The sequence below is a fragment of the Sturnira hondurensis genome, unplaced genomic scaffold (assembly GCF_014824575.4).
Source record: "Sturnira hondurensis isolate 20B ecotype Veracruz unplaced genomic scaffold, ASM1482457v3 Scaffold0009719, whole genome shotgun sequence".
NCBI classification, from domain to species: Eukaryota; Metazoa; Chordata; class Mammalia; order Chiroptera; family Phyllostomidae; genus Sturnira; species Sturnira hondurensis.
This window is the reverse complement of record NW_028082350.1, coordinates 1,983,048-1,996,300: the sequence shown is the minus strand read 5'-3', so window position 1 is coordinate 1,996,300 and position 13,253 is coordinate 1,983,048. Positions and strand designations below refer to the sequence as shown.

Below are 13,253 nucleotides of genomic sequence, written 5' to 3'. Positions count from 1 at the left end.
ATTAATGAAATTTCATTTTCCAGGGCAATGGCCACCACTGATTTCTACAGTCATTTAAGAACATGCCCTGAGTATACTTGTGGAAGACACTTTACTGGACACTTTGGGGACAGATAAAATGTACTCAAAGGGTCTATAAATGACACTGTTAGAAAACAAACTACAATCTAACCTCAGTACCTCCCCCTGCTCCAGGAATGGATGCAGGCACGCATGCACACCCACACTCACCTCTTTCATAAGCCATGTTTTAAATTTAGGTATTTCTGTTTATTTTGTTGAATTTTTTTAACTTGTTGAGGGAGGGGCACGGTGCATTACATGGAATATCACATTATATAGTGGCAAGATTATTTGCACTACTATCTACATGCCTATTCCCCACCAGCCTGTGAAGTTTGAAAATGCATGCAGTGGGCACACAATGTATGTTTATTCAATGCACAGTGATCAGAGCAAGAGTAAATAGTTTCTTGCAGAATGAATTTTCCAGTCTTCAAAACACATCTCCGAATAATTCAAAGTTACCACCAGTTGTATGAAATCAGCATCTCTTACAAATTGTTTATAATTGAACCTTTGCTTCTTTTATGCCCCTTTTTATTCTATGGGAAACAGGATATTTTTTGTTGTATTTAATTTAATATTTACTTAGTTCTTTAAATAATTGCATTAGTATTAGGTATGATAGTGGAACTAAGGAACTTCATAGAACTTTTTCCTCCCTTAACAGGGCATTCTGAGAATAATCTTTTGGAACTATATATGATGCAAGTAGGCTTCATAAGTCGATAACTTTATTGATTATAGGTTATTTTCCAGTTCAGGCAAATGAAGGCACATATTTATAGATATTTGGTGATAAAGGTAATGGAATGTATAATATAAACTTAAATATTGTTACTAAACTTAAACCAAGTATACTGAGAGTTCTGGGTATAAGTTTATAAGGGCAAATTTGTACTATGCTGTATTGATAGTCAAGGTAGGGTGAGGAATCATCAGGATATGTTGCATTTAACTCATACCCGCAGAATTTTATGGCTGAGCTTTAGTTATAATTAGCTATTGGGAGACAGTATGACATAGGGGTTACGCACATGAGCTCTAAACCAGAAAGGTGGATTCACATCCCAATACTGCTGTACTGTATGATCTTAAGCAAATCACTTAACCTCTCTGTTTTGTCATCTGGAAAATGCAGCTAAAATAATCTACCGTACAGGGTTATTATTTGGATTTAATGAGTTAAAAATGGAAAGTGCTTAGAAGAGTGCCTGGCACACAGTAAGCACCTACATGCTAGCTATCATCATCTTAATTACTATGCTATCTACTTCAGTTCCTTCATGTAAAATTTAACTTTATTGTTTTTTTATATGAAGAAATGGAAGCTGAGGATGGTTACATGGCTTGCCCAGGGTATGGAAACTACTGGTGGTGACGCTGAGAACTAAACCAGTTTTTAATTTCTACTTTAGGGTTGATCTTTCTACAGGATAAAATTGCTTCATGGCATGTCAACATACTAAACAATTTAATAAGTTTATGACTTCCAGAGTCTGATAGTCATCTAAGATGATCATTTCATGTGGTGCTATAGTTAATTCAATAATGAGTCTCCAGTGCCAGCATAGAGAATGTATCTCAAACTCCAGAAAGTACTAAGAATGTGTCACTTATTGTGGTTGGAACCTAATAAAGATGTGGAGAAACTGTTGAGATGTGCATTTTTCAACTAACTAGTTGTTCTTTAGGAAAAGTGAATAGTGTTATGGTCTTCACTCCCGCTGGTAGGAATCAAATATTATTCTGTTATTCTCCTTGGTTTAAAACAAAACAAAAATACCTAGAACCTTATTTTAAAAAGTCATGGCATACTAATATCTAATTTGAATCAGTCTGTCAAACTGTGAGGGTTGTGCACTTTTTACAGTGGCATTTTTCTTCTTACATTTCAGTAAAGCTTCAGAGAAACAGGGCAATGGTAGAAAACCTGAACTGCCAGGCTAGGCAGTAGGGGACAAGGTGCATGCTGATACCTTCAGCACACTAAGTCTATTATGGAAAGATTTTTCTCAGACATGTGACCAAAAGTTAGGGTTGATTACATCCCCTTTTGTGTTGGTCTGCCCCAACTTTATTAAGCACATGCCCTGCGGAGGGATAAAACAAACTGCAGCTCCAGAGAACTAGAGTTGGCAGTTTACATAGTGAGCGGAGGGTCTGGACTCTTGGTTTCTTGATAGAATTTTCCCAGGACAGTTTGTATAATGTGAGGCTGGATATTGCCTTCTAACTTCTGCTACATATTATCTACCCTTAAAAAAGCTAAAACTATTATTTTCTGTTCTGAACATGACCCAAGATTTCACTGACATTCTAAAAAATTTTTGTGAAGAGAAGACAGTTGATCTGTGTCGTATATATTGAAGTAATTAAGCTATTTAAGCTATTATATGAAAACTTACTTTTTTTCTTGATGTAACAATTTTATTTTTTAAATTGAATATTGTTTTTTTCCATTACCCTTTAGTCCCCTTATACCAGCCTCCCCCCAGCAAACACCACATGGTTGTCTACGTGCACGAGTCCTTTTGCTCAAGCCCTCACCTCCCCTGCACCCCCACTAGCTGCCATCCTGCTCTTCATCTGTGAGTCTGTACCCATTTTCCCTGTTAGTTCAGTTTGTTCATTAGGGTTCCACATATGAGTGAAATCATATGGTATTTAGCTTCCTCTGACTGGCTTATTTCACTTAACATAATGTTCTCCAGGTTGAATACTTACTTTTAATTGATGCTTACTAGTAAAGTAGTTTTGTTTATGCAAAGGAACACATTCTAATTTTTGAAGCATGGCAACACACTAAACCATATAGAAAAGATGATTTTACAATTAAGATACTTAATATACAATTAATTAATGATGCTGAAATGCAGGATTTGAGGTTAGATCCGCTCATATTTTTATGTAAGTTTTTAAAAAAATATTTAACATCCACTTTAATGTTTCTAAGTCCCATCTAAATGACTCATAGCCAGACCGTACAGAAATACTTTAAGTAAGATGTTGTCTAGGTAAACAAGCAGAATCTAGTTTTAAAAAATTAGGGGACAAAGGGAAGGGTTTGAAACTTGTTCCATTTTCTGATGTTCATAATTACATTCTAATGTTTGTAATTACATAGCTGCAAATATATTACTTATAGGAGAAACGGCACCTGGGAGTAAGGGAAGGGGGTAGGAGGCACTTGGTGGGGTGAGGACTGTAGTATCATCATTATTTTGATTACAGTATGTGAAAAAAACTGGTTAGAGGTATCAAGCAAAGAAAAACCAATTTTTCCCTTTTAATGATGGTTTATTTTTAAGCATTTCAATTAATTTTCCTTCTTTAAAAAAGAACAAGGGGTTTCTTACAGTTCCATACCCATATTATATGAAATTGTGTCCTGCTCGTGATGGAAGCTCCTTACGGGATTTATTTCTGTTGTTGTAACACTGTGTGCTATATGCTTTGCACCTGTTCACACAGAGTACATTGCATTGTGATGTTTGTACAGATAGGTGCTTCAAATAAGAATCCAGTCTGCTTTCTTCTAAAGTACCAGTCCATTAGGTACTTAATTAAACTTAATTCTATTTTTGTCTGCAATTTTGCTGTGGTCTTGACTTATTTACTGAACAATGATTTCTTCTTTGCAGTTATCAGTTTTGTCTGAGATCAGTTTTCCTATTGTATGGAATCTCTCTTTCAGAGCCTCCTTTAAGACTGCTCTGACTTTAAGATTATTACTAGGCTTTTGTCAGAGTAGATTTGTTGACACTCCTCTCACATTAAAAAATAAATTTAAAAGATTACACAAGTAAGCTATGTATTTCAGTATTTGCTGCTAATATGCAAAAAATGTGTTTATGATAATTACATGTACTGTGTGCCAGAACTGAAACAATACATTCCTCATAATGGAGTATAAATAAAGAAGGTGGAGCCAGCTGCTCTTAAACTGTTTATGTGCAAGCAGTAATGATATAGAGAATATACCTTTTTTCACTCTGTTAGTCTGGCAATACTGAACCTGTTGCTGCATTAGACGAGTTGCATTTTACTGAATAGGGGAAGGAAGGCTCTCTGCTGTCTGGTAGGAGGGCTTTGTCTGTGCCTTTCTCTGTTTTCTTTCTGTTTTTCTTTCTCCTCTTCTCTCTCAGTCGCTTGCTCTGTCTCTGTCTGTCTCTCCCTCTTTGCCATCCCCCTCTCCCTCCCTCCCTTTCTCTCTCTCTCTTTCTCTCTCTCTCTCTCTCTTCCCGTCTCTGTGGTTTGTAAGGTAGGTTGCAGTGTGTGTATATACACAACATCAAGAGCAGGAAAATGGACTCATTAGGGAGGCAGGCAGTCATTACCACTCACACTGTACTTCCAGGGAGACACCGATTATGAGAAGAGAAACTCAGCGCTGGGGAAGAAGGTAGGGCAGATAACTTTCATAAAAAAAAAATCCTGCGTCCTCAATTCCCCCCTCCACCTATCATCTCCTTTAGCCCTCAGTGCTTTTATTCTTTCTTCCTTGGATTTTAATTCCCAGATTTAAGTTTGACAGAGCTGTTGCTAGCTTAAAATTTGGAACATCTATAGGAGGCCTACTCTTTGCTAATTTTCTTCCTACTTATTTTAGGGTATGCTCTTGTGATTCAGTTTAATTACTTTAAAAATAATTAAAAACAAACCTATTTTTCTCACAAAACTACCAAATAAATCAGTATCTTTCACTCTTCTAAAACTGACCCCTCTGTATGTTAGTCTCTGCTTTTCCTGTCTGTTTATGCAATTCCATCTGTCTGTCTATATATCATGTTGTCCTTATTTATTGCTAACTGGGTTTTGTTAGTTATATGCCAATGAGTTTGGCTGCAGTGCCAGTGTGGGTACTACTAAAGTGAGACTCTTGTTCTTTGTTTTATATTGTAGTTTAAAGTCCATATTTACAGTTTAAATCCTTGAAGCAGGTTGAATACTTTTTGCCAGTATGTTTATTTGACGGCAATGGTCATAATGTGATGGGTACTAACAGGGTGGGTGAGAATCTAGTAATTATTTTTATTATCACACACTTGTATATTACATCTGGGGGTATATTTCGAAAGGAATAAGGTACTCTGTTTTGTAACTTTTATTTTGCAGATGGACTTTTCTAGGGATATCGCTGTGGTTTGTAAGAATGCAAACTTTCTTAACAAGCAGTTTTTATCCTAGGACAGTTTCCTTTTAGTATGTTACTGTTTATTTTTGCTTGGGGAGAGAGATTGGGGGGCTGGCTATCTTTTTACAACGTGGAAGCTATGAAGTGTATCAGGCCATCTTGTGCAACCACTGTAAGTATTCTTTTAACATTTTAGGGATTATAAATAATGTATTTGTTATTTCAAACATAGTTTTGAAGTGCTTCCCCCCCCCTTTATATTTTTTCTTTTTTGTGGTGGGAAAAGTTGAATTTCACAACGGGTAGACATTGTTGAAGAGTTTTCCGAGAACAGAGTTTGAAATTCAAGAGTAAATAGGTACATTTAAAATGGATTTCTTAATTGAGTTTTATTCAGATTTGTTCAAAAGCAAACTGCTGTTCATTTGGTAAAAATTAAGACAGATACTAAGGTACAGAAATGTTTTCAGCATATACATGATCAATGATAAAAAATGGATACTGATCTTTATAGAGATCTTTGATAATCACAAAATTTTTTTTCATAATAAATTATTTATTTAATAGAAGTGGCAGGCTTTTTAAAAAATTCCATTAGGCCTCTCTGACAACACAAAGTCCATAAAGCAATATTCTTAACCCACCTGGGACATCAGAGCAGATTCCCAAACACATACTCAAGGTTTAAACCCAGTAAAATGTTTATTAAAACTCCATTATTCCAGGTGGGTGGTGAACTTTTGTTTCTAAAAGTACTTTTCCCTTTCTTTTAAAAAATTTATTCACAGACTTTTAATTTGCTTGTATTGCCTAAACTGTTCTAAGCTTGAAATGCCAGCTTTGACCAAGAGTAGTACAAGTACTATGTATATTCAGTCAGGTCTTGTCAAAGATTTTTTTCCTAAAAGGGAACTTCTGGGGGCAGTTAGTTGAACGTGCCTGTTAATAGAGCTTACTCAGTATATGGTGTTTCAGATGTGATTTTCTCCATTTCAGATTCTTGACCCAAAAATTTGTTTAAAAATTTTAACTAATATGTTAAAAGTTTGCAGGTGTCATGTATCTATCATTTTCTGTATTAACATGATGAGTACTATCTAAAATTCTATGCCTTTTTTCCAAAGGAAAAATTTCATATATCTCTTCATCAACAATTCTCTCTTTCTGTACACATGCATGTGTCAAGATACCTGTGTGCTTATATGTGCATTTATGTACATATTCTCATACATGTATGGATGGATGAAGGAGTCACAGATTTTTTCAGATGTGACATTTAAAAATTAATTGTTAAGCATATTTATTTTAATCAGAAGCAAACAAAAATGGAGAGGCTTTTAAGGGAAGATGAAAGTTTCTTTTAACCTTCTAGAAAGAATAAAAGTAAAAATTTAATCATATTCAGGTTGGCTTGATTTTTGGAATATGTATCTGTTTTCTTCTGAATTATAATTCTTAGCCTTCAGTAGATGTAAAATGTTTTCAGTTTGAAAAATAGTCATGGCATTTTTCTGGGAAGGACTGTCACAATCTAAACTTAGAAGGACATTCTAAAATGTATATAACTTTATTTTATTTATTATTATTTATTATTTTTATTATTGCTCGAATACACTTGTCTCCATTTTCCTGCCACCACTCCCCCCCCCGCCCCACCCATCCCCACCTCCCACCTAAATTCTACCCCCGTTTGGTTTTGTCCATGGGTTCTTCATACATGTTCCATGATGACCCTTCCCTTCCTCCTCCGTTATCTCCTTTCCCCCTCCCCTCTGGTTACTGTCAGTTTGTTCTTTATTTCATATATAAATAAACTTAAAACCAATATGCTCTGCTGTATAGGGGTTTGGAAGCTGAAAGGCTTGAATCATAGGAGGGCTGTAGAGTGCCAGAAAAATTCATTAACTAGCCTTGCTGATTATGGTGGGCTTTTCTATCAGCACATAGATCTGCCTGTTGAGAAGTCTTGGTCAGGTCACAGTGTGTTTCACTTTAATGTTGGAGCAGACAGTTATCTAACACACCCACACGAGGAAGTGCTCTAAAGCAGTTATTTCATGCTTTGCCATGCCCTGTAGCTAAAACAATTTGGTATTGAATGACGTGTGTGCTTTTTAACTCCTATCTGATAAAAATCAGCATCAGCTCGAGAAGGACCAAAAACAGATGAATGCAAGACAGTATAATTCAAATGTTAAGCACATGCTGGTTTAAATTTATTTTAAACTAAAAGGAAAATCATTATGGTTATTTTTAATATAAAAACTATATAATAATTTCCTGGATTTTACTCAGTAAGATTTTAAAACTTGCAGATACTTTTCTTTGTCACATTTTTCTCTAGAAGCCATTCATCAAAAGGATAGCAGCTGCATACTTTCTCCTGAAATGTGAACAATAAATGACATCCTTGTTTATCTATTTTTGAATTTTAATGATTAGGCCTTGTGCTAATTAACAAATTCCTGTATTCATAAAATCTGGCACTTCATAAATACCCAATTGTGTGATTATCTACACATGTTCTGGCCTTCTATAAATATAGAAGTATCACTGGACAAGTGTATGAACTTGCCTAACCAGGTTCAGAACCTGAGCAAATGTGTTGCTCCAGGGCCTGGAGGAACAGGGATCAGCATCTGGATGATAATGCTAACTACTGATCTGTTCTGGCAAAGGAAGGACTGATGTTGACATTTTTTGAATGCTGGTCGTCCCATTCTTCTTCAGTCCCAAGGGTAGCCTCTTTAGGTCTCAAAATTGATAATGAGGATTGGAGCTGACTAGTTTTGGAGGCCACTTTAGAGATATTTTAATAAACTGTATTTTTCAGTGGAAAATATATTTTACTGAACTTATACAAAAGAAGTAAAATGGTATGCCTCTCCTAAGTTCTTTAATCAGTGAGGATCTTATTGGCATGAAAAGTCACATAGCACAGAAAAGAAATTCTTTTTTTTTAAAGATTTTATTTATTTTTCTTTAGAGGGGTAGGGAAGGAGAGAGGGAGAGAAATATCAATGTATGGTTGCCTCTGGTGTGTCCCCTGTCGGGAACTGGACTGCAACCTAGGCACGTGCCCTGACTGGGAATCGAACTGCAATCGTCTGGTTTGCAGGCCTGCGCTCAATCCATTGAGCTACACCAGCCAGGGCAAGAAATTCTAAATAATTTGTACAACTGTGTAACTATTGCAAGAAAATTGTAGAAATAAAGTATTACTTATGTAGGAACAGTATACCTCAAATGAAGGATAATAAACACTAGTAGTTGAATAAGTGTGTACTTGCAAGAGTTATTAAATTGAAAACCAACCCTTTTAAATGATTTTTTATATTGTAATTTTTCATATTGTATGCCAGTGGTTATCTTTTACAAGTACTAGGTATTATTTATAATGCTACTAGAGTTAGCATTGGTTATTTGATTCATTGTTCCAAACTTTTAAATCATGTATAGGATTCCTGGATATTTGGCAAAACTTGAAACTTATAATTTTCTTGAAAACCTGTGTTACATGTATTTGCATTGCTTAAGTATTTTTTAGCATTTTGTAGAATCCTCAGGGATTAGAGCTAATGTCAAATAACTAGGAAAATCCTTTTAATTCTTTACCAAAATCCCTAGGGTCATATCTATATCCTAGAAATTCTGGGGAATGCCTGAATTCATGTTTTCCTGTAACACAGATACCATATATTTACTCATTAAAACCATTGATGCTATATGTTTAATGTATAAATATATACTTTATATCCTATAAATGTATATATATTATGAGTATATATTTATATACTATAGATATATAAATATCAGTTTATATGTAAATACATTATATATATTTATCTATTTTTATATATATCTGGAGCTCCTTGTGACTTCAACATAGGCAAACTTCTGAGGCTGTGGGAGGAAAAAAATGCCTTCTATTATTACTATCATGTATGTGTAACCACTACAGTACATGTTGGAAACAACTTTCAAGGGCCTGTAAGGAAAGGGGCTTTTCTGACACACTAGCTGTTCAACTGTAATAACGAATGAGTGTATTCTGTGTCTGCACTGTGGAAAAATTATGTTCGACTTTGGCTTCATACTCTCTGTTCTACTGCAGAATCAAGCCATTTTGTGATTCTACAGTTCACTTGAAAGTAATCAGCTTGAGGACATGGAGCTTGCCTTTCTGGAATCTTTTTTGGCACTCAACTGAAACTTCAGCCCAGGGTGTTTTGTAGTTTTGTTAACCAATGTAAACGTTATATAATTGTTTTCATTTAGGAGAAGCCAGCTATTTATCTTCAAGTGAGAATACTGAGATAAGAAGCAAAAGTTGAGTTAATTGACAAATCTAGTTACCAGGTGGGAACTGAAGATATTATTAATTTCATAATAGTCAGTCTTACCTTTGAAACCTTGTTGGAGAAGGTGGTAATTATAGCATAATGTGTTTACCTTCTTGACATTAGAAGTCATGTTGTCACCAAATTATTCTGTCTCAGAGTAGGAATGTAACATACATATTACAATTGGGCATTTAGAATGTTAAGAATTTATTTGAAAACTTTCCATATTATATAACTAGTGTAATGAGTTGCATTTAATTAATAGAAAACTACTTACTGGAGTTTGGAGATTTTGAAAATTAAAAGATTTCCAATAAATTGAAACTAAAAATGGCAGTAGTTACAACTCATACGTAATAGTATTTTGTTCTTCAGAAATTCTTAATCTAAACTTTTTTTAAAACCATGTTTGGCCCCAACTGGTGTGGCTCAGTGGGTTGGGCATCATTCTGCAAAGCCAAAAATCACAGGTTAGATTCTGGTCCAGGCACATGCCTGAACTGTAGGCCAGGACCCTGCTTGGGAGCGCGTGAGAGGCCGCTGATCACACATCAGTGTTTCTCTCCCTTTGTTTCTCCCTCCCTCCCTTCTCCTGTCTCTAAATATAAATAAAATCTTTTTAAAAAGACACGTTTGAATTTAAATTATTTAAATTTTTTATCTCTAATCTTTACCAGGCTTTATTTTTTTTCTTTTTACTAAATGACCTCAAATATTTGCTATTTTTACCTTTCCTTTCAGAAATATTCTCTGAAATACTGTTATAGTCAAACTGGGGTTTGTTGTTGGCAAATTCGTTTTATCATCCGAGGTTCCTTCCAGTAAATGAAATGCAACTGGGAGAAAATTAAGGTAATGTCAGTTTGCTTAGTAGGTACCAGATTAAAACTTTGTAAAAAACTGTTACTACTATTACTAGCAGAAAGCTACTAATGTTTTAGGCTATGTAAGTTTTCTGGTAGATGTATGTATGTATATGAAAACTGTATGTCTGTTGTTGCAAACAAGTAAAACTTCTTAGACACCAAGACATTTGAACAGTGAGAATATGGTCCTTTCTGTTATTGTTTAAATATGAACTAGGCAAATATAATCACAAGTGTGGCTTTATAATGTTTTTTTGGTGTTGGGTTTCTTTATTTTTCTTTTTTTAACTCTTGACACGCTGAAATTCCTTTGTGCCAGTAAATATGCTTTGGTTATGCACATATTTACTAATGTTTTTGTTTTCTGGGTTATTTGCATCCATCACCCAGGCTTTGGACTGGGCAAAAAGAACTGGAATAACTCTTTCTTTTTCTGATTCCTCAAATCAACAGTGGTCTGTTATCCTCTCACCTTATCTCTAGAGGGGAGAAGAGAGATGATCAAGAAGCAAATGGAGATGAGGATATAAGTAAAGCTGGGGGTAAAGGAGTGGGTGGTTTTGAAGCTTCTAAATTTGTAAGTATAATGAAAGAAAAAGACTTTTCTCCAACCCTTAATAAAAGCCACCTGATCTGTCTGACACAGCACTATCTTCTCCCTATGTCTGAGCAAAGCAGATCTGCTTAAATTCCTTCACCACTCCAAGACAGATTCCAGTGGTACCACCAAAATAAAATAGAAGAGAAAGAGAAATAGAAGAGCTTACATTTCCAGTACATTCACTGCCAGGTGTTCTTCATACCTTTTGCCTTTTAAGCTTTGGGTTTGGAGCTGTGAGCAGATTTTCATAGTTATAGACAGGTTTTATTCATTTTGATAAGATGCCTTCCCAATAGGGCAGTCCCAAAGCATGTCACAAAGCAGCATCCTGAGTTTTATTAAACCAGATGAAGCGATCGGCTGGGTAAGTTTGTGTGTGCGTGTGGCTGTTTGTTCTTTTAAAGTAAAATACTTTTTATATAAAACAAAACAAAACAAAAAACAGCTCTAAACTTTCTACCAAGTCAGAATGAGTTAAGGTTTCTTTTCACACAATGGCTTTCTGGAATCATTTTTGTATACTGGTTTTGACCAGCACATTACCCACCATACCTTGCCCACTTGTTGCTTTGCTTTCTAAATGTCAATGAATGTGAACAATTTATTAGTTTAAAAAAAAAAACAGTATGTTTTTATACCTGGCTTAGAATGTGGCCATAAATAGGAAGATGTGCTAAGGCTTATATACAGTAGTTTCAATCCTATCAATTAAGCATTAAAAATGTACATAAAAAGTTTTAGAAAATATTTCCCTAGTATGTTGAGAGAAACCCTATAATGTGGTAAGAAAACAAACAAACAAAAAACACTGAAGTACTGCCCTGGAGTGTGAGAGGCATTAATTAACAATAGAGAGTAAAGAGGATTTAAAGTGGTTAAATCTGGAAGCCTGGTTTCTAGTCCTCACTTCCTACCTAATTTTGAGTAAATCAATCTCTCTATTCCTCAGTTTCCTTGCCTGTGACATGAAGGGAAAAGTTTCTTGTTAGGTTTTTTTTAAGAATGTGTGGTTTTATTTTACATAGGTATATCTGTAGGTTGGTAATAGTGGAAGAACAAAGGAAATTTAGGTGATCTGAGAAAGCAACACGTACTTTAAATTTTTGGCGGTGGTTGTCTTCAGCTTAAGTAGATGTAACAATATATTATTGAGTCTATTTAATGATTCAGTGAGTGCAAAAATTCCCAAATTCTTGTTTGTCAGACAAAGTGACATATTTACCTATGGATTGTTTGATAAAAGAGTTGCTTTTAATGGAGTGAAGCACAGTGTGGTTACTATGGCTCTGTTCCTTCCTGCTGGCCACTAGATGGAGAGGTGGTCCATGTCCATGGCCTTGCAAATGGTAAACAGCTCACTTCTGACTTTCAACTCACAAAGCTACACTGTATGTCTTTGGACATTTCTACAAACACACATAACATTTTGTGGAAACTGTCAGAGAATAGTTCTCTTCTATACAGGCATGATGTGATATTCATGAAATGCAAAACGGTTTCTTCCTTCTTCAGCTACTATTAATGGTGGTAGACATAGAAGGCCAGTATTACAACTGATTTTAGTTGTCAAAGTAGGGCCTTTGCCTCTTTCCAATTTGTCCATTTAGAAAGGGTCCCAAAATGAATGTCAGCACCACAGTGCCACCTTGTGTCCCTGTTGCTGTGAGATTATCTGATGCATGAGTTAGTGAAAAGGAAAGAACAGGACATTTGCAAAAAGTTGGCACATTATTTCAAGTTCTGATTTTGTAGTAGCTGCACAGAAATCTATTTCAGTGTGTTTGGCAATTTTTACTACACAAGAAGTTAGTATGTGTGCACTTTATTCCTTCTCTCATGCCAATGTATATTAAAAATACTTAAAAATTTCAGGCACAAACAGGGATGTGTTCAATTTAGAATTGGGGATGATGAAGGCAGGGATTGTTAAAAGATATTCACTTAACTCACTTACATAGCCTCAGCTCAATTGTTTCAGACAATGAGGGGCTCCTTCCTGAACATGGTTTTGATTATGAAAACAGTGTATTGCAAATTCAGTAGTCTTTATTGTAGTTGACTTTGGGGTAAAGAAACAGTATTTCTAGTACTAGCTTTACAAGAAATATACTGCTTTTTCTTGGGTAGGATATTTAGCCTTTCCAGGTCTGTTTCTTATGTGTAAAATGAACAGGCAGGGCTAGTAAATCTTTAATACTTTTGACTAAGTTTTTCTGTAAGGGTTGGAAAAATGTTAGTATTAT

General features: G+C 35.2%; 1 protein-coding gene across 6 annotated transcripts in view; it reads left to right on the top strand.

Moving 5' to 3' along the window:
• ZBTB20 (zinc finger and BTB domain containing 20) overlaps positions 1 to 13,253 on the top strand; it is an 826,710-nt gene that overhangs the window by 36,447 nt on the left and 777,010 nt on the right. For 2 of the 6 annotated variants that reach the window (XM_037057416.1, XM_037057414.1), the window contains exon 1: positions 4,292 to 4,468. The exons of the other annotated variants lie outside the window; for them this stretch is intronic. The gene's annotated coding sequence lies outside the window, so the exon portion shown is untranslated. Of the gene's footprint in view, positions 1 to 4,291; positions 4,469 to 13,253 lie in introns of those variants that run through there. 6 annotated transcript variants of the gene reach the window in all.